This window comes from Lactuca sativa, chromosome 4 (genome assembly GCF_002870075.4).
Source record: "Lactuca sativa cultivar Salinas chromosome 4, Lsat_Salinas_v11, whole genome shotgun sequence".
NCBI lineage: Eukaryota > Viridiplantae > Streptophyta > Magnoliopsida > Asterales > Asteraceae > Lactuca > Lactuca sativa.
The window spans coordinates 214,374,303-214,401,466 of record NC_056626.2 but is presented as its reverse complement, the minus strand read 5'-3'; the positions used below and the strand labels follow the sequence as shown (position 1 = coordinate 214,401,466).

At 40.7% G+C, this 27,164-nt stretch overlaps 1 pseudogene; it reads left to right on the top strand.

The window, feature by feature from the left end:
- On the top strand, window positions 1-27,164 carry LOC111895863 (protein MIS12 homolog; annotated as a pseudogene).

Sequence of the window (27,164 nt, the reverse complement as noted above, 5' to 3'; positions counted from 1 at the left end):
ATGTCGTATGTTTTTAACTAACACGAAAACGAACGAATTAAAAAACGACAAACACGACATGACACGACAAATATAACATATACTAGATACTAGTTTATTTTAATGAATACTTTATCAATATAACACGACAAACACGATAAAGAACTGCTAAATCGTGTCAAATTTTGAACACGAACACGACATCGTATTTTTTACAGTTACGAACACGAATTCAAATTTCAATTTCGTCCCAATTTTGCTCGTATGGTGTATTTCTGTCCTGTCTTGTGTCGTGCCCTGTCATTGCTACTCGAGAAAACCTCCAAAATTTTGATTTTATCAGGCGGGAAATTTGAAACCTAGTTTTCTTGAGAAAGAGAAGAGAGACCGGAGGTGGAGCGTAGTGAGAGCGAGGTGATTTTTGATTCGTTCAACCTTAACCCGCAACTTTTCATCAACGCCGCACTAAACATCGTCGACGAATTGATCAATAGCGCCTTGGATCATCTTCACCAGTCAGTTTCTATATTCATTTCCTGATAGTAACTATTCACTTTGCAAAAGACTAACGATGTTCTTACAGGGAGGCGTCAATTCAACTCAGGGTCGATGGTTCAGATATGGCGGAAGATTTAACCAAGGTCTACCACTTGTTTCCTGTTTTCCAACTCCCTTTTGTGTTCGATGTTGTTTCAAATCGCCTCCGCAACTGTTGGTGCATATGAATTTAACATCACAGACTGTTGATTATTTGGCTAAACGGTTTTGTTCCATTCTGATTGTCAATTAGAGTTTGGATTATATCCGAAACACAATTCAATCTTCCATTGACAAGCGCTTGATTATGTGGGAGAAGTACTGTTTCCTTCATTTGTTTGTGGTTCCAGAAGGATTTTCACTGCCAAAAGATGTACGTCTCTTGACTTGTTCTTCTAAATCATTGCTACGTTGCATTTAATAATTCATGTGGTTTGTCTAAACAATTACATGAATTTCTATACCCCCTGTCTTTGTGAATATTATAATTGTTGTGTTCCAGCCTCCAAAGCTACAGTAGCCATCTTTGTTGACAATATGAGACCTAGGGTGGCAAAGTCTTCCAACCCTATGAATAACACAGTTAATGAAGGCAACTACAATGGTGGCTGCCAAGACTATAAATAGAGACTTCATTCTTCAGTTGTATGCATCCCAAACACAGAGAAACAAAGAGTATAACACTTAGAGTGAGAGTGTTAGTGAGAGGGTTGGTTTTTTGTAATAGTTGAGTGTGAGAGTTGCTCCTCCTATTGTAATTATATTTTAGTGTTAAATAGAAGAGTTCTCCAACCCCAACAACTGGTATCAGAGCCCCGTTTGGTGTCCAGGGAATTCTTCACGAATTTCTCTGTTTTTTCGTCAATTTTTTTTTGCCTCAAAATCGATTTCTGGGTACACCATTAGAAAGGTCTCATTTCAAGGATTTCGAAAATATATTTTTCGTGATTTTTTGACCACGGTAACATCTCCAAAACGCTAGTCAAAGATTGGTCAAAGTTGCCGGAAATATCGCCTGAAAAACCGGTCATCGGAGAGGTTTCGCCGGAGAAGATGAGTGACGTCATCAGTGACGTCAGCTTTTGACCATAGTTCAGAAAAGTTGCGTTTTAGCCCCTCAAGTTCTAGAAAATTGTAGAAAGGTCCCTCTGTTTCTGAAAAACTGCAGTTCGGTCCCTGTTCTTCTGAAAACATCTGTTTTGGTTCCTGGAGTTCTGAAAAGTTTCAGAAAAGTCCCTGGTTGGCAGAAATATATCAGATTGGCTCCTGTAAGTTCTGAGAATTATAGTTTAGCCCCTATAGTTCCGAAAAGTTACAAATTAACACAACTTTTCAAGAAAGTATATTTTGACCCCGAAAAACTCTACCCCACCATTTTTGACGCTCCCGAATCTAACTGAGAGCTCGATTTTATCTAATTTTTCCATGAAATATTTGTAAAATTAATTTGCAATATTTTCGACGAAATCTACAAGTACGATTACGATGGTTCGACTTACGCCCACAAATTACAACATGTGGAAGCCAAGGATGGAAGATTTGCTTAATTTGAAAGATTTAGCAAAGCCTATAGAAAAGCAAGGCGTCAAATGTGACATCCGCTAATTTCTCGGCCAGAAAAGACCGATTTAATTTATGTTTTTTAAAATAAAATCAGAGAAATCTTTTCAAAAGATGTTGCGGAATTGGTCCCCAAACAACATATGATAAAAGTTTATCAAAACCCTTCATTAAGAAGGTATATATATATATATATATATATATATATATATATATATATATATATATATATATATATATATATATCAAAACCTCCGGATGTCATGTTCCGATACAGATCAAAAGCATAAACAAGACATTATAAGCCTTTCAACAGTTATTTACAACTACTGGCCTATAATCCAAAAATCTCTCGTCGTCCTCCGACTATGCTCGGGGTCCACTACCTGTAACATAAAAAGCTGAGTGGGTCAGGTTTGGGAGCCTGGTGAGCATATAGGGTTTTCAACCCACAATAATAATAAACTTATTAAGTTCACCAATCAATAATAACCCTGATTACTCGTTCCCGTTATCCTCACTTTACGTCCCTAAACACTTTTCACAGGGGACCTAGCCTAAAGAATATCATCGGGATGGACACTACTGCTAAGGGGTTTCCTCAGCCATACATGTCCTAAAGGCAACCATGAGGGGGATGGAGTACAACGAATGAACACTCTCAGCTCATTAACACCTACAGGTTGCGGACCTGCTAATGTTTCCCACTGGACTGTCTAGAAAGTCCGTGGTCGTCATCCAAACTCCGCTAGATGACTGGATCTCAAAACACATCGAGGCCTCTCGTCAGTTTTATTTTATCACACATCACTATCTACCCATGTTCTACCCAACATATTTGTAGATAAAAATACTTATACAGTTTAAAACTTGTATAAAACATCAACACAACAATCACCTCAAATAAACAATTAATATATTTACACATAGCACGTATTGTAAGGTAAATACTTCATATCTATGTGTAAAATGAAAGTGACTATACACTCACTTGATTTGGTGATAATCGGGCAACAATTCGTTTCCTAAAACGATCGTTTCTAATAAAACCGGGAGTTTTATTGAGAAACCGGGCTTTGCAAAAAGTCGGGCTTCGAAACCGAAAAGATAAATTTTCCGGGCTTCTCGGGCACTTCGTGGCGTATTCCGGGGCTTATAATCGATACCGGGGCTTTGGGGGATTCTAAGATGAAGAAAATATGAAGAAAGGGGCTAAATATGGCAAAATTCCAAAAGTAACCGAGAGCCTTCGTAGGTACCCTTCTATTTATAGGGTCCGAAGTCCTGATCCAACGGTTGAGAGGCTCCTGATCCGACGGCTGAGAGGCTTCGCAGGGGGTGGCTCGCACGAGGGTAGCATGTGCGAAGGGGCTGCTGGCTTCTTGTGATTGGTCCGAAGCATGTGTCAGAAGTCGGCTCCGGTGCGTAGGTGGTCAGCACGTGCGAGGGTCTCGGTGGCACTCGCTGATTGGACCGCGGAGTCGTAACCCATGTGCGAGGCTCGGAGCTAGGCTGTGCGAGGTTCAGTCCATATGCGAGCCTCAGATTGGACCTCCTCCTCGGTCGAATCAGGATCCGACGCGTGGCTTCGCATGACTCAGCAGCTTGGTGACTCAGCAGGACACGTGACACTCTTTCAGCGAAGGTGACGTGGCAAAATGTGACTATGCGAATTTTCTTGATTTTCATGCCAAAACTTCTAAAATCCATAACGTTCGCATACGAGCTCCGTTTTTGAAGTTTTTTATATGCATGCATAGCTAAAATTACGCTCTACAACTTCCGTTTAGACTTCGTCGGCTAATTTTGACTTTAAATTTTATATTATTATTTTTAACAGGCCGGGACAGGAAATCCGTTAAAAATTCATAACTTCTTCATCCGACGTCCGTTTTCGTCAGACTTTTTACCGTTGTGCTCCTAATGACGAGACCTTCAATTCTATTTTAGGTTGTGTCGGCTAAAAATCGCTCGATCTAAAATTCGAGTTTTTAGCTGTTTACTGCTAAGCTAAAACTTCGAAAAATCATAACTTCCTCATACGAAGTCAGATTTGGGCGTTCTTTTTATCGAACTTCTCGGTTTAACGAATACTAAGACTTTCGTTTAGATCACTAAGGCTAAAAAGTAGTTGATCAAAAACTCACTTTTTACGACATTTAGCACCATGTCGGTTTTGTCGTGAAACTTTGACAGGTCATAACTTCTTCGTTATTACTCGGATTTTGGTATTCTTTATATCCCCGCCACTACAACTTTATGTAGAGTATCGGGCTTATCTCATACTTTAATTTTGACGCTTCTTTTTATTCTTAATTAATTAAGCCCTAATAATTAAGCATAAAACACATAATTCACATAATATTCACATAATTCCTTTTCATTTCTTCAAAATGAGTTACAAAGGTTAACCTAGACTATCACCTCAATATAAATGCCTAGGCTAGAAACATGAGTGTTACAATTCTCTCCCCCTTAGGATAATTCCGTCCCCGGAATCACATATCACCAAATAACTGCGGGTAGCGACTCATCATGTCACTCTTCGTTTCCTAAGTGAGATTTGGTCCATTCATATGTTTCCAACGCACAAGCACTAAATCGACCATCTTGCGTCGCGACTTCATAGTCTTATGGTCAACGATTGCATCAAGTTCTTCGATCAACCTCTTGTTTTCATCCAACCTTAACTTAGAAATCGAAATTATGTTGGGCACATCTCCCGTGAACTTTCTCAAATAACACACATGAAAGGTGTTATGAATACCCTCCAGTTCTTCTGGTAACTCTAGCTTGTAAGCTTGATTCCCAATCTTCTGAAGAACTTTGAACGGTCCAATAAACCTTGGACTCAACTTTCCTCGTTTCCCAAATCTTATAAGTCCCTTCCACAGCGAGACTTTAAGTAAAACCGAATCTCCAACTTCAAAGGTTATCAGTTGTCTTTTCTTGTCAGCATAACTCTTTTGTCGATCTTGAGCAGCTAACATCCTTTCCCTTATCACTTTCAACTTTTCAGCAGTCTCATGGACTATTTCAGGTCCCATAAACTGCTTTTCTCTAAATTCCAGCCAACATGATGGCGTTCGACACTTTTCCCCATACAAGGCGTGATAAGGTGCCATCCTAATGCTTGAGTGGAAACTATTATTATAGGAGAATTCTACTAAAGGTAAGTGTTCATCCCAGTTACCTTGGAATTCTAGGGTACATGCTCTCAGCATATCCTCCAATGTTTGAATCGTTCGTTCGCTCTGACCATCGGTTTGCGGATGGTAAGCTGTACTTAAACATAACTTGGTACCCAATTCCTCTTGTAGACTCCTCCAAAACCTTGAGGTAAACCGGTTGTCACGATCGGATACAATTGTTAGCGGAACACCGTGAAGCCTCAAAATTTCCTTCACGTAAGAATTCGCAAGTTTATCCATAGACCATTTCTCTTTGGCTGCTATGAAATGCGCACTCTTAGTGAAGCGATAAACAACCACCCAAATCATGTCGTGAGCGTTCCTTGTTCTGGGCAGTTTAGTCACAAAATCCATGGTGATGTCTTCCCATTTACCCATGGGTACGGGTAAAGGTTCTAAACTCCCATACGGTTTCTGATGTTGTGCCTTAACCCTAGCACAAGTTACACACTCGGCCACATACTTAGCAATATCAAGCTTCATCGTCGGCCACCAATAATAGGGTTTTAGATCCCTATACATTTTTGTACTGCCATGATGAATCGAGTACATGGTCTTGTGAGCTTCTTCCATCAGAAGATCTCTTACTCCGCCCGTCTTAGGTACCCAAATCCTATCTTGGAATACCTTCAACCCTTGGTTGTTTATACCGAACACTAACATTTTGCCCAAACGTTCTTCCTTTCAGTCATTTTTCTCTAAAACTTCCTCTTGAGCTTTCTTTATACTTTCCACAATTGTTGAGACAACTTCAATTCTCAACGCTCTTGGCCTTTTCTTTTCAAGGTTTACCTTTCGACTGAGAGCATCAGCAACAACATTTGCTTTACCAGGGTGGTAAAGTATCTCACAGTCGTAGTCCTTGAGTAACTCTAGCCAGTGTCGTTGCCTCATGTTTAATTCCTTCTGATTAAAGAGATATTGAAGACTCTTATGATCAGTGAAAAGTTTACACTTTGTGCCATAAAGATAATGCCTCCATATCTTTAGGGCGAATACTACCGCTTCCAACTCCAAATCGTGAGTGGGGTAGTTCTTTTCATGTTCCTTTAATTGCCTTGATGCATATGCTATCAGTTTATCCCTTTGGGAGAAGCTCGAGAATATGTATCAGGAAAAGACGGCACGCAACAAGACCTTGCTTATGAGGCGCCTTGTAATCCACAAGTTACGAAGTGGTATGTCCATAACCGAGCATACGAGTCAGTTCCAGGATCTCGTAAACCAGCTCGGTGATGCTGATTGGGTTCTCAAAGAGGAGGAACAAGCCATATTGCTCTTGAGTTCTCTACCAGATAATTGGGAGATGCTTGTTATGACTCTTAGCAACTCTGCCCCCGGTGGCAAAGTGTCAATGGAGATGGTCGCAGACGTCCTAATGAACGAGGAAGCCAGAAGGAGAGAAGCTGGTACAAACCAGTCTTTTGCCCTTGTGTCAGAAAATAAAGAAAGAGACGGAGGAAGAACTGGAGGTAGAGGTCGAGGTCGAGGTAGAGGCAGACCTGGTCAAAGTAGAAGAAGATCCCAAGATCGTGGGAAATCAAGAGACCGAGGGAAATCACGAGATCGAGGTAAATCTTCAAATACATGGTTCGAAGGCTATTGCAATCACTGTAATTATTATGGCCACAAAAGAAGTGATTGCCGAAGGCTTTTATGAGAGCAGCCCGAGACAAGCCAAAATTCAAGTAGGGAGAATGGTGAAACCATGGTCACCATAACACAAGACTGTAGCACCTGGTTCCTGGTATGTAAAATTTATCTAAGTGTTTTGCATTTTTAGCCTTGGACTCGGCGAGTTGTAGGCCCGACTCGCCAAGTAGAGCCAGGATATGGAACACGTTTAAGCTGGCGACTCGGCGAGTCCATATTCTGGACTCGGCGAGTCCCCGCTGTCTGATGAAACCCTAATTTCAAGTGTTTGCACCCTATTTAAATCATCTTATGCGCCCCCAAGCTCGCCCCCTTCACCCTCAGAGCTCCCTATATCGTCCAAACCTTGTTCCTTGTGAGATTGAAGTGCTTTGGTGTGTTTTCTTGAAGATTTTGAGAGAAAAAGGAGAGTAGATCAAGAGGAGAAGAAGAAGGCCAGACATCTTGGTGTTATTTCAGTGATTTCCTTGAGGTATAACTTAGTTTCCCTTTGTTTTCATGCTTATAGTCCCTTAAAGCTCCATTAAAGTCCTTCTTGAGCCATTTCCAAGCTTGATTATGAATTAGGGTTTGTAATAAGTTGATTAACCTTTAGATCTAGGCATGGTTGAGCTCCAGGAGCTCGGATCTACTGCCTTTATGGAGCCATATTGCATGAAATCCCTAGATCTACTCTTTTAGTGCATTTTGAGCCCTAAAACCTTCATTGGTGTTTATTTACACGCAAAGTTGGAAACTTTACGTGTTAATCAAGCCCTAAGAACCCAGATCTATGTATGGCATGAGCTGGATTCAAGCAAAATCGAGTATATCGTATTTGCATGTGAAAGACTCGGCGAGTCGTTCATCGGACTCAGCGAGCCGAGTCGCGAGTCCCCGAATTCTCCCCCTTTTCCTGTTTGCTGAGTGGAGTAGTGAGTCATGGGGTGTGACTCAGTGAGTCGGAAGCCAGACTCACCCATGAAGGAACTCTGCGAGTCAATGCCCTGACTCGGGGAGTCTAAGGCAATCTTCTTGCCTCAAGAACAGACTCAGCGAGTTGTTCATACAACTCGGAGAGTCTCAGCACAGAATGTTCTTCAGATGAAGATGAACTGGACGAGTTGTTCATACAACTCAGCGAGTAGGATGAAGGACTATTGGACTTTGGTTTAGAAGGAAAACTCGTCGATTCAATGCCTAACTCGTCGAGTAGAGACGGGATTATGGTCAATAGAATGGATAGGGACTCGGCGAGTTGGCAAGCCAACTCGGCGAGTCGGATCAACTGGAAGTTGACTTTGACTTTGACTCTTGGCTTGGTTAGGGGTAAATGGTCATTTTACCCTGAGGTCGGTTAGCATTATTTGAATGAGTGTTTTGTGGGAATTATAGCCGGAGGATTTCCGGGGCAGCAGCAGCAGAAGACAGTCAGTTCCCACGCAGATCAGTAGCTACTTTGAGGTGAGTTACCTTCCAGTAGCAGTGGGTCTACGACCACAATGTCGGCCCACCAGTAGGAGTTGCATGTTAGATGATTGTCTATGTGATATTCATCTAGGGTTGTTACTACCTGTGATATGTTTATGTGCTAGTATGATATGAAGCTATATGCTAGTGACAGTAGGGGGAGATAGTCCCCAAATTACCGGTCAATAGGGCCGAAGGGGCAGTCGTGCCCAGCCATGCTAGATAGTTTATGTGATATATGTGTTATGCGGTAGTAGTAGGGGTGAAATAGTCCCCAACACCCGGTCGAGAGGACCAAAGGGGATACCAGCACCCAGATATGCTAGTCAGTATCCGGTCGAGAGGACCGAAGGGGAGGCCAGCTCCCAGATATGCTAGACAGTATCCGGTCGAGAGGACCGAAGGGGTAGGTCGGGCACCCAGATATGCCTGACAACATATGCATGTTATGGAATTGTATGGTATGTGGTATGATGGGGGAACTCACTAAGCTTAGTGCTTAGAGTTTTCAGTTTTGGTTTCAGGTACCTCTTCTTCGAAGGGGAAGGAGCTGGCGTGGTAGCGGCACATCACATACATGCTTTGTATTCCGGACTATGAGATCTTCCTGGGGATTTGTACTCTGACGTTATTATGTTTTATAAAATGTTTTTCTAGACACGCGATATCTTTTATGAAATGATACGATCGGTGAATGTTTTATTTCTAATTTTTTGCTAAGTATATGTTTTAAAAATGAAATTTTTGGCTCGTATTTTTGGGACGTTACAAGTTGGTATCAGAGCCCTAGTTTGAGGGATTCAGACGCACCTTCGGGGGTGTCTGAACTCAAATCGAGGGATTAAAAAATTTTAAATAAGAAAATATTTTCTAATAAGCTAAGTAACGAGTTTTAAGAAGGAACGAAGTGTGTGATGTGCGCGACCGGCCGAGCTCAAGTAAGTATTCCCCAAAGTACCCATACAAGCTTATGTTATGTTTATCAGTTTCAGTAGAACAGCATGCTAGAATAGGACTAAGGATCTAGGAGTGATGCCTTATGTGCCTGCTTTATGTGCTTCAGTGTATGAAAACTGCATGCTAGAATTGAGTAGACAGCAGTAGGATAGCCTGTTTAGGTTATGCCTGATAGTATGAGTTTAGCATTGTATGCTAGTTCTGTTTCTCTTTATGAGGAAGGATTTGCTTGAGATTGTTTCCTGTTGTCTGAATGCTGCTTGCTTTGTGCTTTGGGGGACACTGAGTGATGGGAGTTAGACATTAGGTGAATACGTCACGTCACATGTGATCAGGGTTGAATAATCTTAGAGTGCTGGATTTGGCCCTATTGCGCAGCTCTTGTCTGAGTCTAACCGTTATAGAGCCGAGTCTGTTACTCGAAGGATTTATCTGAGCCTCACCACATGTGATGATATTCAGGTAATGACTAATTGGCATTACAAGGAGGCCTTCAGCAGCTAAGGACCGGGTAGGGTGGAGTTAGAGATTTCCTAGGGCAAGCCTAGGATGAGTATAGCAGTGATCAACGGTAGTGAAAGGGGCCTGGTGGAGTCAAGGCAGTCCTTGGAGAAGGTACGAATAGATGTGGAAGGTAGTATGGGCCCATACTACTAAAAGCAGAGGATCCGTACCTGAACCGAGGAAGGCCACGATAAGACTAGGGAACTTGTAGTAGGTGTGATCCCTCCAGAGGTTTCAGCATCGCTAACGATTATTATTTATGTATTTCAGAATGGTGGTACTACGCTCGAGGCCAACAGTTGGCAGTTCAGGAGAGGGATCGGGGTCGGGATCAGGTTTCGAGCCAGTAGATGAGGGGCTACGCGAGTTCATCGCGTCAGAGATCACCAGAGGCATCCTTGAGTCGACCCCCATTATCTTCGGGTCGATCAAGGAAGGGATAATGGAGTTGATGGAGGATCGCCTCAGGGCATTCAGGAGCGACATGGCATCTGGCCAGTCGAGATCTCGCACACTGTCCTTCAAGGACTTCCGGGGCAGTGGTGCGCCGGATTTTCACGGGGCGAAGGACCCCATAGCTGCCAAGCGATGGATTGCAGACATTGAGTCTGCACAGTTGACTAGCTTCTGCCCTGAGGGGTCGAAGGTGAGATTTGCAGCAGGATGTTTGAGAGATCGAGCTAGGGATTGGTGGGAGTCCGTTGGTGACTCGTTGGGAGCCTCGGCTGTCGAGGCTATGACCTGGTCGGACTTCGTGACCAGGTTTAGGGTAGAGTTTGCACCGACTGTTGAGCTTCAGGAGTTGGCCAGGGGGTTCCTAGATATGAGACAGATGACGGAGACTGTGGTGGAGATCACTGCCAAGTTCCAGGAGAGGGCGTTGCTGGTGCCCCAGTACGCGAGTGATGAGGATATGAGGAGGACCCGCTATCATGACATGCTACGAGCTGACATTCGGGAGCATGTCAGTTTTTCAGCTTGCCCTACCCTGGACTCTATGATTTCCAGGGCAAGGGAGAGGGAGATAGATCTGGAGCACATCCGGAAGAGGAAGGCGGAAGAGGGGCATGTTATGGGGGCTTCGGGGAAGAAGCCCAAGGGACCAGATGCGGGGCCGAAAGGCCAACAGGGGCGGGGCCGCTGCAGGAAATGCGGCAAGACGCATGAGGGAGCGTGCGAGTTGGGATCGTCAGGTTGCTACAAGTGCGGCAAGCTAGGGCACTTCAGCAGGGATTGTACCACCCCTTCACCTGTGATACAGACGTCTGAGTTGCTGTGTTTCCACTGCAACCAGAGGGGCCACAAGAAGGCCAATTGCCCCCAGTTGACAGCATCAGCGCAGGTTAAGGCAACAGCTCCAGCTACCTTGCGGATTACAGATGGCCAGCAGGGCAAGGCAGAGGCTCCAGTGGTGAGGAGCCGGGCGTTTCAGCTGACTACCGAGGAGGCACGCACCGCACCCGATGTGGTGACGGGTATGATTCTTCTCCTTTTTTTTTTATTTTTATGATGGTATGATATTGATATGTGCTCTGTGTATATGCGTTAGGATGGTTCCATGTGAACGGTATCCCTGTTCAGGTGTTGTTTGACTCGGATGCCACCCGATTGTTTGTTTCTCTTGTGCTTAGCAAGAAGTTTACTGAGTCCTCAGGCATGTTGGATTGCCCTTTAGAAGTCGAGATTGCTGATGATCGATCGGTGCAGGCATCATTGGTGTTCAGAGATTGTGTCTCGAGGTTATTTGAGGAGCGCTACATGGTGGATTTGGTTCCCATTCCGTTGCGTGGGAACAAAGTGATTATAAGCATGGATTGCTTGAGCCGTAATGGGGCGGTGATAGATTGCGCACAACAACTAGTGTGGATCAGGATCCCGAGTGGAGGAGAGTTGGTGATCCACGGCGAGAGGCCACAATGTGGACCCACAGTATGTTCAGCAGCAAGGGCTAGGCGCTACCTTCAGCAAGGTTGCACGGGATATGTCGCGTATGTTATGGAAACCCGGGAGGTGGGTAAGGCGACGGTGAGCGAGGTTCTAGTGGTGCGAGACTACGCTGATGTGTTCCCAGAGGAGCTTCCTGGAATACCTCCGGAGCGTCAGGTAGAGTTCAGGATCGACCTAGTTCCTGGTGCGGCCCCGATAGCCAAGACACCGTATCGGTTTGCTCCTCCTGAGATGCTGGAGTTGTCTACACAGCTGCAGGAGCTGTTAGACAAGGGATTCATTCGACCGAGCAGTTCACCCTGGGGAGCCCCGATCCTATTTGTGAAGAAGAAGGACGGGTCACATCGGATGTGTATAGATTACCAGGAGCTGAATAAGGTAACGGTGAAGAACTGTTACCCACTCCCAAGGATTGATGACCTCTTTGATCAGTTACAGGGAGCATCTTGGTTCTCCAAGATCGATTTGCGTTCGGGTTATCATCAGATGAGGGTCAGAGAGGAGGATGTGCAGAAGACCGCGTTTCGGACACGTTATGGCCATTATGAGTTCGTGGTGATGCCGTTTGGGCTCACCAATGCTCCTGCCGCATTCATGGACCTCATGAACCGCGTGTGTAGACCGATGCTGGATCGGTTTATGATAGTTTTCATTGATGACATCTTGGTTTATTCCAGGACGCAGGAGGAGCACGAGGAGCATCCGAGAGAGGTTTTGGAGACCTTGAGGAGGGAGAGATTGTACGCCAAGTTCCCCAAGTGTGAGTTTTGGTTGCGCGAGGTGCAGTTTCTTGGGCACCTCGTCAACCAGAACGGAATTTCAGTGGACCCGGCCAAGGTGGAGGCCGTGATGAGATGGGAGGTTTCGAAGTCTCCATCCGAGATTCGGAGTTTCCTAGGATTAGCAGGCTACTATCAAAGATTCATTCAGGATTTCTCCAAGATAGCCGTACCCCTGACACGGTTGACTAGGAAAGTCGTGGTCTTTCGATGGGGGCCTGAGCAGCAGGCAACGTTCGAGATTTTGAGGCAGCGATTGTGCGAGGCGCCAATCTTAGCCCTGCCCGAGCGCGTAGAGGATTTTGTGGTATACTGTGATGCGTCTATCTCGGGCTTAGGCGCCATATTGATGCAGAGGGGACATGTCATTGCTTATGCCTCGAGGCAGCTGAAGCCTCACGAGGCGAACTACCCGACACATGATTTAGATTTGGGGGCGGTGGTCTTCGCCCTCAAGATTTGGCGGCATTACCTCTACGGGGTTCGATGTACCATTTACACGGACCACAAGAGTTTGAGGTACCTCGTGGATCAGCCGAATTTGAACATGAGGCAGCGTCGGTGGTTGGACGTGGTGAAGGATTATGATTGCGAGATCCTTTATCACCCGGGGAAGGCCAATGTGGTGGCTGATGCGCTTAGCCGTAAGGCGGCACTGATAAGAGATGTGTGTATGAGGATGACGATGGTGACTCCATTTTTAGAGCAGATTCGGGAAGCTCAGCAGGAGGCTCTAAAGGAGGAACATCGGAAGAGAGAGCGAATAGTGGGTCAAGTCACCTCCTTCGATTATGATAGTCATGGATTATTGACACTACACCGTAGGGTGTGGGTACCGTATCACGGAGGCGTGCGCCAGGTCTTGATGGGGGAGGCGCACAAATCCCGATTCTCTATTCATCCAGGGGCGACGAAGATGTATAAGGATCTTCGTCTAGACTATTGGTGGCCCTGCGTGAAGCGGGATGTGGATTGGTACGTCGAGCAGTGTTTGACCTGCAGGAAGGTCAATGCCGAGCATCAGAGACCGCACGACAAGATGCAGCCGTTGGATATCCTGTTGAGGAAATGGGAAGATATTACGATGGATTTTATCACAAAGCTTCCCCGGACTGCGCGAGGAGTAGATTCGATTTGGGTCATCATCGATCGATTGACCAAGAGTGCCCATTTTATTCCGATCCAGGAGAGTATCTCAGCCGAAAAGTTGGTCGATATCTATATCAGGGAGATAGTGGCGCGACACGAGGTGCCAGTGCCAGTGATATCAGACCGAGATGTGCGGTTCACTTCCAGGTTTTGGAAGAAGTTTCATGATGAGTTGGGCACTCGTCTGCATTTTAGCACCGCCTTTCACCCGCAGACGGATGGTCAGAGCGAGCGGACCATCCAGACTTTGGAGGATATGTTGCGGGCATGCGTGCTAGACTTCGGTGGTAGCTGGGATACCTATCTTCCCTTGGCTGAGTTCTTGTACAACAACAACTACCACACGAGTATTGACCGTCCTCCATTCGAGATGTTGTACGGATGGAGGTGCAGGACCCCGATATGTTGGGGTGAAGTTGGCCAGAGGGTCATGGGGAGCACCAAGGTGGTGCTCAAGACGACCGAGAGAATCCAGCAGGTTCGAAGCAGGCTTCAGACTGTGCAGAGACGACATAAAAGTTATGCCAACAAGCATCGATCAGACCTGGAGTTCCAGGTCGGGGATATGGCTCTCCTGAAGGTGTCACCTTGGAAGGGCGTCATTCGATTCAGGAAGCGGGGCAAGTTGGGCCCGAGATACATTGGTCCATTCAGAGTTGTAGCCCGGGTGGGCAAGGTGGCATATAGGCTGGATCTGCCAGCCAAACTCAACCAGATCCACAACACCTTCCATGTCTCCCAGCTGCGGAAGTGCCTAGTGGATGATTTAGCAGTGGTGTCGTTAAAGGATATCCAGGTTGATGACAGCCTGAATTACATTGAGCGCCTAGTCCCAATCCTCGACCGGAAGTCGAAGCATCTGAGGAACAAGAGGGTGGAATTAGTGAAAGTGCAATGGCAACACCGAAAGGGTTCAAAGTGGACTTGGGAGCCGGTGGAAGAAATGATGGAGCATTACCCTGAGCTGTTTCAGGATCGAGTAGCAGACTTCGAGGACGAAGTCTAAAATAAGTGGGGGAGATTTGTAGCACCTGGTTCCTGGTATGTAAAATTTATCTAAGGTGCTGTTTGTTTTTCTATAAAAACCTCTTCAAACCACTTATTGCTGCGCGGCGCAGCACACACGCAACACTTTCCTTCTCGCAACAGTTTGTTTTTTGGAAGACTTCAGACTACAAAACCTCTGCGCGTGTGCTGCGTGGCGCAGCACTTGACTTTCCTCTTCTAACCTCTTCAACTTTCATTTTTTCTAAGTGTTTTTTTAAGAATTTTTGTATAACTTTTTTATTTTTAAACTTTGATTTTCTTAAATTTTTATTTATAGATGTGATACAATTTATTTTTATAATTTCCACAATTTTTTTTAACTTGATATTTTTAATTTTTTTACCGTTTTATTAATAATATTTTCAATTTCAGTCACATCTTTTTTAATGTGTGTAATTTTTTACGAACTTTGTAGACAACGTTTGCAATACTTTCTTAATTTTTTTATTATTTTATTTTTTTAATGTTTTTTAAAATTAGTTTTTTTTCTAGAATAAAACTATTAGCTTCTTTTATATTTTTTTAAGTTTTTTTTTTTTAAAAAAAAGTTTTATATTTTTGTTTTTTTACATGTTCTTGTTATTATTATTTCAATGTTTAAGACTAGAATTATTAAGTTTCAGTGTTGAGAACTATTTTCAGTTTATAAAATTAGTTTATTTATATTTTAGTTTACTACAGTAGTCTGCAGATGTTAAAAAACAAACATGCTTCTTATTATAGGCTACAGCCGTTTGTTCCACCTCTTCTGCTACAGAGGATTGCAGAGGTGGTCTGCAGACTTCATGAATTTTCGCTTCGAAAAAACAAACAGCACCTAAGTGTTTTGCATTTTTAACCTTGGACTCGGCGAGTTGTAGGCCCGACTCGCCGAGTAGAGCCGGGATATGGAACACGTTTAAGTTGGCGACTCGGCGAGTCCATATTCTGGACTCGGTGAGTCCCCGCTGTCTGATGAAACCCTAATTTTAAGGGTTTGCACCCTATTTAAATCATCTTATGCACCCCAAGCTCGCCCCCTTCACCCTCAGAGCTCCCTATATCATCCAAACCTTGTTCCTTGTGAGCTTGAAGTGCTTTGGTGTGTTTTCTTGAAGATTTTGAAAGAAAAAGGAGAGTAGATCAAGAGGAGAAGAAGAAGGCCAGACATCTTGGTGTTATTTCAGTGATTTCCTTGAGGTATAACTCAGTTTCCCTCTGTTTTCATGCTTATAGTCCCTTAAAGCTCCATTAAAGTCCTTCTTGAGCCATTTCCAAGCTTGATTATGAATTAGTGTTTGTAATAAGTTGATTAACCTTTAAATCTATGCATGATTGAGCTCCAGGAGCTTGGATCTACTGCCTTTATGGAGCCATATTGCATGAAATCCCTAGATCTACTCTTTTAGTGCATTTTGAGCCCTAAACCCTTCACTGGTGTTTATTTACACATAAAGTTGGAAACTTTATGTGTTAATCAAGCCCTAAGAACCCAGATCTATGTATGACATGAGCTGGATTCAAGCATAATCGAGTATATAGTATTTTCATGTGAAAGACTCGGCAAGTCGTTCATCGGACTCAGCGAGTCGAGTCGCGAGTCCCCGTGTTCTCCCACTTTTCGTGTTTGCTGAGTGGAGTAGTGAGTCATTGGGTGTGACTCAGTTAGTCGGAAGCCAGAATCACCCATGAAGGAACTCGGCGAGTCAATGCCCTGACTCGGCGAGTCCAAGGAAATCTTCTTGCCTCAAGAACAGACTCGGCGAGTTGTTCATACAACTCGGCGAGTCTCAGCATAGAATGTTCTTCGGATGAAGATGAACTCGACGAGTTGTTCATACAACTCGGCGAGTAGGATGAAGGACTATTGGACTTTGGTTTAGAAGCAAAACTCGTCGATTCAATGCCTAACTCGACGAGTAGAGACGGGATTATGTTCAATCGAATGGATAGGGACTCGACGAGTTGGCAAGTCAACTCGGCGAGTCGGGTTAACTGGAAGTTGACTTTGACTTTGACTCTTGGCTTGGTTAGGGGTAAATGGTCATTTTATCCTGAGGTCGGTTATCAGTATTTGACTGAGTGTTTTATGGGAATTATAGCCGGAGGATTTCCGGGGCAGCAGCAGAAGAAGACAGTCAGTTCCCACGCAGACCAGCAGCTACTTTGAGGTGAGTTACCTTCCAGTAGTGGTGGGTCTACGGCCACCGGCCCACCAGTAGGAGTTGCATGTTAGATGATTGTCTATGTGATATTCATCTAGGGTTGTTACTACCTGTGATATGTTTATGTGCTAGTATGATATGAAGCTATGTGCTAGTGACAGTAGGGGGGAGATAGTCCCCAGATTACCGGTCGATAGGGCCGAAGGGGCGGTCGTGCCCAACCATGCTAGATAGATTATGTGATATATGTGTTATGCGGTAGTAGTAGGGGGTGAAATAGTCCCCAACACCCGGTCGAGAGGACCAAAGGGGAGACCAGCACCCAGATATGCTAGTCAGTATCCGGTCGAGAGGACCGAAGGGGAGGCCAGCTCCTAGATATGCTAGACAGTATCCGGTCGAGAGGACCGAAGGGGTAGGTCGGGCACCCAGATATGCCTGACAATATATGCATGTTATGTAATTGTATGGTATGTGGTATAATGGGGGAACTCACTAAGCTTCGTGCTTACAGTTTTCAGTTTTGGTTTCAGGTACCTCTTCTTCGAAGGGGAAGGAGCTGGCGCGGTAGCGGCACATCACATACATGCTTTGTATTCCGGACTATGAGATCTTCCTGGGGATTTGTACTCTGACATTATTATGTTTTACAAAATGTTTTTCCAGACACGCGATATCTTTTATGAAATGATACGATCGGTGAATGTTTTATTTCTAATGTTTTGCTAAGTATATGTTTTAAAAATGAAATTTTTGGCTCGTATTTTTGGGATGTTACAAAGACGTTGCCCTTGTTACATACGAGGAAGAAGCATGCCTAGATGTTGGAACTCATGATGACGAGTGGGTGATTGATAGCGCCGCATCATATCATTCGACTCCAAATCGGGATTTATTCACTACTTATAAACCTAGAGACCATGGTACCGTGAAGATGGGAAACACTAGTTTTTCAAGCATTGCTGGTATTGGTGATGTGCATTTAAAGACCAATGTTGGATGTACATTGGTGCTGAAAGATGTTCGACATGTCCTAGAGCTAAGAATGAATCTTATCTCAGTTGGAGCTCTTGATGTCCAAGGATATGATAATCAATTAAAAAATGGCACCTGGAAGTTGTTAAAAGGTGCTATGGTTGTTGCAAGGGGACAACTTGATGGTACTCTTTATAAAAGCCATGCAAAGCTACTTCAACCAAGTCTCAATGCTGTTGAAGAAGTGACATCACGAAAATTGTGGCATAGAAGACTAGGCCACATGAGCGAGAAGGGATTGACGACTCTTGCAAAGAAGGAGTCCATTTCAATGGCAAAAGATGTTGCCCTAGATCCTTGTGAATACTGCTTATTTGGGAAACAACACATAGTTTCCTTTAGCTCCACAAGAAAGAACCGTTCGGAGTTGCTGAGTCTTGTCCAATCCGACGTATGTGGACCCATAGAAGTAGAATCTCTTGGTGGAAACCGGTATTTTGTGACATTCATTGACGATGCATCACGAAAGGTATGGGCATACTGTTTGAGGACGAAGGACCAAGTATTGGACCGCTTCAAAGCTTTTCATGCAATGGTGGAAAGACAAACAGGCAAGCAGTTAAAATGTCTCTGATCAGATAATGGAGGCGAGTACTATTCCCATGAGTTCTCTAAATACTTCACGGAACATGGTATCATACATGAAAAGACTGTCCCACGAACCCCACAACACAATGGTGTAGTAGAACGGATGAATTGCACTATTGTTGAGAAAGTTCGATGCATGCTCAACATGACTAAACTACCAAAGCCATTTTAGGGTGAAGCTGTACCGACAACTTGCTATATAATAAATAGGTCACCTTCTGCTCCATTGAATTTTAAAGTTCGAGAGAAGATATAGACGGGTAAAGACATATCATATTCTCACTTGAGAGTATTTGGGTGCAAGGCGTTTACACATGTATTAAGTGAATTGCGGAAGAAGTTGGACCTCAAATCCACTCCATGCATCTTTATTGGATATGGAGATGAAGAGTTCAGGTACAGGCTATGGGACCCAGAACTAAAGAAGGTTATTCGAAGTAGAGATGTGGTTTTCTATGAAAACCAGTATTATGATTTCAAGGCACCGGTTAACAAGCAAAAAAGCTCCAAAGTTTCAAATATAATATCTGAAAATAAAGATGATGTTTCCACTGAAGAAGACGGTGAAGAAGTTGATGATGCAAATCAAGAAGGTATTGAGCAGGGGGAGCTTCCACCCCATGATACTTTAGATATATTTCTAGAAGTTACAAATGAAGGAACTCAAGTTAGACGATCCGAACGAGTACATGCTCCACCAAGAAGATATCCGACTTCAAACTACATCCTTCTTACTAGTGAGGGGGAGCCAGAGAGCTTTCAAGAAGCGCAATCTCATATTGACAAAGAAAATTGGTAGAAGGAAATGGAAGAAGAAATGAATTCTTTGCAGAAGAATCAAACATTATGAGTTGGTAAACCTCCCCAAAGGAAAGAAAGCCTTGAAAAACAAGTGGGGTTTCAAGTTGAAGAAAGACGGCAAGGGAAATACTATGAAGTATAAGGCGAGACTCGTTGTCAAAGGTTTCCAACAAAAAGAAGGAATCGACTTTGATGAATTTTTTTCGCCGGTTGTGAAGATGATGTCTATTCGAGTTGTACTCAGATTAGTTGCCAGTCTAGATCTTGAACTTGAGTAGATGGATGTGAAAACAGCCTTTCTCCATGGTGATTTGGATGAAGAAATATACATGGAGCAGCCTAATGGCTTTAAAGTCCCAAAGAAAGAGCATCTTGTCTGTAAATTAAAGAAGAGCCTTTATGGTCTTAAGCAAGCCCCAAGGCAGTGGTACAAGAAGTTTGATTCATTTATGATGAATCATGAGTACAAGAGAACTGTTACAGACCATTGTGTCTATCTGAAGAAGTTTCTAGATGGGAAATTTGTCATCCTTTTGCTCTACGTGGATGATATGTTGATAGTGGGCCAAGATGCAACGATGATCAACAACTTGAAGAAGGATTTGTCTAAGTTCTTTGATATGAAAGACTTAGGCCAAACACAACAGATATTAGGCATGCAAATTATCCGTGATAGAAAATCAAGAAAATTGTTCTTATCACAGGAAGAGTATGTTGAACATGTGATCAAAAGGTTCAACATGGAAAATGCCAAGCCCGTTGGTACGCCCTTGGCTAACCACTTCAAGTTGAGTAAGAAAAATTGTCCATCTTCTGAGAAAGAAAAAGAAGAGATGAAGGCAGTCCCCTATTCCTTAGCCGTAGGAAGTCTTATGTATGCAATGGTGTGTACAAGACCAGATATTGCTCACGTTGTCGGTGTTGTGAGTAGATATCTAGCTAATCTAGGAAAACAACATTGGGAAGCAGTCAAATGGATTCTTCGATACCTAAAGGGTAGTTCGAAACTATGTTTATGCTACGGGGGAGCAAAGCCAATCGTGGAAGGTTATACAGATGCCGATATGGCAGGAGATCTTGATAGTAGGAAATCCACATCAAGTTACATTTTTTACTTTGGTAGGGGGAGCTATCTTATGGCAATCCAAGTTACAGAAGTGTGTCGCACTGTCAACAATAGAAGCCGAGTATATTGCTGCCGTTGAAGCTGGGAAGGAGCTTATATGGATGAAACAGTTTCTTCAAGAATTAGTCTTTCCACAAGAAGAGTACATCATTCATTGCGATAGTCAGAGTGCTATGGACCTGAGTAAGAACTCGATGTACCATTCCCACACAAAACATATTGATATCCATTCTCACTGGCTTAGAGAAGCAATTGAGGGACGGGAATTGAAGTTGTTAAAGATCAACACCAACAACAATCCTACAGACATGCTAACAAAGGTGGTGACACAAGAGAAACACAAACTATGTGCTGACATAGTTGGGGTGAGGATTGTTGGACGGAGATTGGAGGGGGAGATTTGTTGTGTTCCAGCCTCCAAAGCCTCCAAAGCTACAGTAGCCATCTTTGTTGACAAAATGAGACCTAGGGTGGCAAAGTCTTCCAACCCTATGATGAACACAATTAATGAAGGCAACTACAATGGTGGCTGCCAAGACTATAAATAGAGACTTGATTCTTCAGTTGTATGCATCCCAAACACAGAGAAACAGATATTATAACACTTAGAGGGAGAGTGTTAGCGAGAGGGTTGGTTTTTTGTAATAGTTGAGTGTGAGAGTTGCTCCTCCTATTGTAATTCTATTTTAGTGTTAAATAGAAGAGTTTTCCAACCCCAACAATAATCAACATGGCGAGGAAACTTATTTTGAAAACATTTCCTGCTTCCACTTAGGAGAAAAACTATTTACAGTTTGTATAGGTATGGGTATCTTGGGAACATTTATATGGATAGGATTTACCTTATATTATGTAACTAGATTATGACCCGCGTAGAACGCGGAGGAACATATAAAAAATACATATAAAAGTATAAAAAGTTGAAACAATAATTAAAAAAAGTAATATAAATAGAATTAGCTTTATTGGTAAGATGAAAAAAACAATAAAATGTTTGAATATTTATAATCGATGAAGGACCTCTTTGTAAACAACGTTTTTTGTTTTATTAGTTGGACGACCTTGTCACATATGAGTACATTCAATACTATATCTTTTTAATTTATACTCTTCGTAGGTTGATGAATCAATGTCAGTTGACTTTTTTCTTTCTTTTTGATGTATCAATTAATGCAATACACATTGGTGCTACATTTGGAGCTTTTAGTGCTATTAGTCGATTTATTAATGATCTTCCAGTAAGTTCATGTTTTTTTCTAAAAAGTTACAACTTTTTATATTTTCTGCGAGTTAATGTTTTATTGATTTGTAATAATAATAATAATATGATTAGTGTAGGAGGGTCCTCAAACACTTGTGGGAATTACATTTGACTCATTGCAACAAGTTATTATTGTTATTATTATTTTAAAAATTAACCTTTCAAAAAGAATTATTCCTTCAAGCTCTTTTGCATTTTTTATTGCAACCATTGATTTTCTTAGTTCCAGACATATATGATGTTTGCACTCCTCTCCCCTCTGATGTTATTGTTCAACTTTCTAAGGTGATGAAGTTACCAAAGACTGGTGTTGACGATCATTGGATATTAGCAAATAACATAAATGCTTTTTCAAGAATCCTGTAAGTAAATCTATTTCTAACTCAAGTTACGACAACACCCTTGTGTTTTTCTATCTTGTGTTTATCATAACATTTATTAAGGGTATTAGTATCAATTTATATATATATATATATATATATATATATATATATATATATATATATATATATATATATTCAAATATAAGTCAATTTTAATCAAGGGGCAAAATACTCCTTTTTCTTGAGTTGGCAAGAAACTTTAACCTAGAGAATACAAGTGCGACCTATATGAAAATTGTCAAATGACATATAGAATCTGAAATGTTATAAGTTGTCTTTGTAGTTGAATTATCTGTCATTTTTCATTTTCATTAAGTTCTTTTTGGGATTAAACAAAAGGAAAAACAACATAATTTTGTTGTATGAAAAAAATTCGGAGTATAAGGCTACAATTGGTATAAAACCCTAAAATGATAGTTCATGACATTGGCCTAACTCATCTAATTTTGTATCATACACTAAAAGAACAAATAAAAGAATAAAAATTTGTTGCAATGAAAACTTTGTTTTGTGTACTAATAAGTTGGCATAAAACTCAATAGTTCTTAAATATAGGAAGAGTCTACTCTTCAAAAATGAAATTGGAAACTATAATAAGTAACCAGTTCATGTAGATGTGTAGTCCGTAATCAAATTCAACCGTCCGAGTATACCTGAATGACTAATTTTCTTATGGAGAGCATGATAAAATCACCGATGAGAAATTCCTTTGGTGACAAGTTAAAAAGCTTTTTGAATGTCGAATTCCTATGAGGTGACTTCAGATTGAGCTGTCAAGAAGTTAGAATAATTTGTATATATGTGCAGTCCATAATCAATACTCCTATAATGCAAAAGTTAAAAGATTTTACAAAAAAAAATGAAAATAAAACGCCCTAAAAAAGAAGTGTAAAAGGGTCATTTACCAAACTTTAGATGGCTACAAAAAAGAAACGCTCTTTGTTCATACTTACTTCACACAGACATCATTTTAATAATGCAAATGTCAAGTTACCTATAGGGAAATTAAAAATAAATAAATAAGCCAAACCTAAGATCCTTTTTGACAACATATGCATTCGACTTAACTATATTGGATCTTGGAAAGCAAATGTATTGGTTAATGCAAGTGAAGGATATGAAATTGATTTTCCAACATCCATTTCTGGGTAACATCCACTTTCATATCCCTTTTACACATACCTCAACTCTCATCATGTGCGATGCTTGCTTCTATTAAAAAATACAAAGTTATACAACCATATAAATCAGATAAGAATTGCACTTTTAGAAAGCATGCATATTATGGAATAAGGTTAGAACACGTTTGGTCTTCAAATGTAAGAATCTTAAGAATCACCTAAGTACAAAGAATCCCAAGTATAGTGTCCCACGATTGGCTTTTTATTCCAGTGAAGGGGATTGTATCCCATTACCTCGATGGTATATTATCTAAGAAAGTAAGACATAAGGCTAAATGGAACTTGATGGAAAAACGCCATTCTTTCGTTGGTTGTACTAAAAAATATATAAATTTTATAAATTCTTGGAAGTGGATATATTCTGTTTTGATAATCAACATTCTATACATAAAAATCCCAAATCTCCCCAATGATAAAGTTTGATAGTACACGGTCATTACAAAGTTTTTTTTGTCTCAATAGCTTAAGCATCTAATAACGGCTTAAGGATATGAATATAAACTAAAGAACTGCATACAATACATACCTAATAACCTCAAATGCTCCATAGCTTCAAATATTCTTCTCACACTTCTTCTCTCAACTTATACATCTTGACGACATGTTTCCAATGGGTTGAAGCGCTTCAAGACTTATGAAATTGTTCACAATCTATAATGATAACATAATACTTTTTAATCTTAATCCAAATATAAATTCTATTCGAGTACCTAAAAAACTACATTATGGTGTCCCTACTTTACAGTATTAGAAAAATAAATAAGAAAATTCATACATTTTTTGCAACTTTTTTCATAAATTGCATGAAAAGATCTATGAATCTTTTTCTGGTCAAGGATTTAATCTCCCTCATCATACCAAAATCATAGTATATTAATGATTCATGATTCATGATTCATTCGACCCAATTGCAAGGTTTCTAGGATGAGGATCAACATTAAAGAAACCGGTTGGTATCTACATAAAATAGAGAAAATATATTAAAAATTCAGTAAAAATAAAAACATTTTTTAATTTTTTTTCATGAGCGTGTTCATTTGAGTGTTGGGCGTCTTATTTTGGGAGTTTTTCTATTTTTTATGTCCCAAAATACTCCTTTTTAGTCCAAAAGAAAAGTTTCATTTTATTTTAGAGGCAAAATTATAAAATTATTTGAACACGTCTATTTTTTATGATCATACAGATAAATGTTGACCACTTTTTTATATTATTTTACCAACTACTCAATTAATATGAATTCCGGAACTAATAACTCACCTAATATCTTTTGACGACAACTTCTCTATCTATTCTATCATTTTCTACGATTAAAAGAAAATACAAAAAAAAGATATATTTAACTATCATATTACTTGTTCCGTCACTAACAAAAAAATCTAGCAAGAAACATATTTGAAGATTAAATTGCTACCTGATGCAAATCGGCTCCTATTTTTATTCCCCTTTTTGTTTATCTTTATCTGCTGATACCATAAGAATGGTATTCGCAAGATGGTGTTAGATGTTCTTGAGGTACTCAGTTGACATCAAGAACACATATCATAATTGTGTTCAACAAAAACCCAAAATCAACATCAAGATAGCTCTGAAGAAAAAAGTAAGCACACAAAAGCTATATAAAAAAACATAAAATGGTGAAAAAATTAGGGAAAAGAAGAAAACAGTAACAAAAATCGCATAAAATGCAAAGCAAGATGTTAGAGTGGTGTAGAAAACAAACCTATGAATAAATCAAAAAGTCGAACGCATTCACTGTGTGTGTATGTCGTCTTTTAGTTTCTACAACATATAGAAAGAAGGAGGCGGAGAAGGGGTGGCGATTCCCTTAATTCCTGAAAGCAAGTGTAGAAATTAGGTTTTTTTCATCAAAATTGAGAAATAAACACCAGAAATCGAAACATAAAAAATCAATTATAAGTCATTGTGTGGAGAAACAAATAACTGACCGGAAGAAGGAGAGCCCTAAGGTGAAACACAAGAAATATGAAGAAAGGGAAATAGACGAAATAGATGAATGTTTGCGGTTGTGATCATAAGAGGAAAGGGATTCGAGGTTACATAGGAGGAATCAAAGAGATAAGATTATGGATTGTTTGTGCATAGAGACATGAGAAGAGAAATTGTATCTGGATTCGAGGTCGTAGAAGAGAGAACCGATTGAATCGTTGTGAAAGAAGACGTACGTATCATTGAAATTAGTGGGAGAATCTTTCTTATGTATCTTCCAGCATCATTGATCTTCATATTTTCTTTCGTGTAATAAATTAAAAAGAAAATAATGCTTGAGTTAGTGATATTCAAACCAGAACGACAGAAACGACTAATGACGGGGGGGGGGGGGGGGGGGGGGGGTTGACCAAATAATGATGTCATTAATAACTTTCCTAATTTTAAAAATAATTTTATTTTTGGTGAGATTTAATTGTCATTAATAGATTTCTTAATTTTAAAAGTAATTTTATTTTTTGTGAGATTTAATTGTCACTAATAGGTTTCCTAATTTAAAAAGTAATTTTATTTTTGGTTAAATTTAATTGTTATTAATAGATTTCCTAATGCTAAAATTAATTGTCATTAATAGATTTTATAAAATTGGTGGACAAAAAAAAGTTGACCAAATGATGATGTCAGCATAACGATCTAAAGGTAGAAAATATATGAATGAAACACAATCAATGACCCTGATTGTTGAAAATGATGTCACAAAGTTTCTCTTTTAATAATATTTAAAGATTGGAGCAATATATTCCAAAAATCCGATCCATTTTACACATTTTTTTAAAGTTCAGTATAATATCTGATCTGTTGTATGTCTTCAGGATGAGGAATATGGTAGTGATATAATAATGGATGTGGATGCTGTTAGTAACCCTGATCTTGATGCACACTTGGATTCCTTGAGAACAAAACTTACTTTGGTAATACAATTAAAACCATGGTAGTATGCAATTACTTATTTTAATCTATATTGTTCCTTGTTATGTTTGATAATAATACGTTTTCTGTTTTCTAAAAAGGCTGAACAGGAGTCTGTTCAATTGAAGAGAGAGATGGAAGCATTGGAAAGACAATCTGCTATTAACAACCATCAAGCAGCTTTAATTAGTGAATTAACAAAGCTATCTGAGCAAATATCTGAGGATGATGCATTCCAAAGTCCTTGCTTCTTCTGTAAATTGTCTGTAATTTTTCTTGGAAGATTTAAAATAAAATGCAACATCATTACAAATCATTAAATATATATTAGTTTATTGGTTGTTGCAGAGCTACAAAAACTTGCAATAGAATTAGGCACGAAAGTGGAGAAGCTAAAGACAGAAAAGGAAGATGAAAGTGAACATCAGAAAGTGCGTTTATGGAATGAGGATTTGTTAAGGATAATTGGTGGAAATGGTAATGTAAATTCTATTATATGCTTTTTAGGTAGCGAAATGGAAATGGTGTTCTAACTTCTAATATATAATAATAATAACTGTAGGCCTCTCGAATGCACACTCATAAGAAATTGAAGAATTTCTTGCAGGTTACTTGATGCGAGTAGCCGAGTATAATATGGTAAGCTATCTTCGCTTTTGATAAGCAAGGAAATCAACTTTTTATGTAAGATTACCCATTACCCCCTATGTTGATGAGTAGAGGTGCACAAATTGGATTTTTCTCCCAAAAGAGCAAACCGGTTTTCTAATTGGATTAAAATCGATTTTAGACCTAAAAAGTTGAACCTATATAACCGGTTATGGATCCAATTTGATTTGAAAATAGGTAAAATGGCGAATATTGCTTTAGAGGCTGAAGTAGAAGATGTGAATTCTGATCTAAAAGTTCTTAATGGAACCAAACTGAAACTAACCATTCATCACTCCAATTCAAGTTGCATTGTTTATTGTTTATGA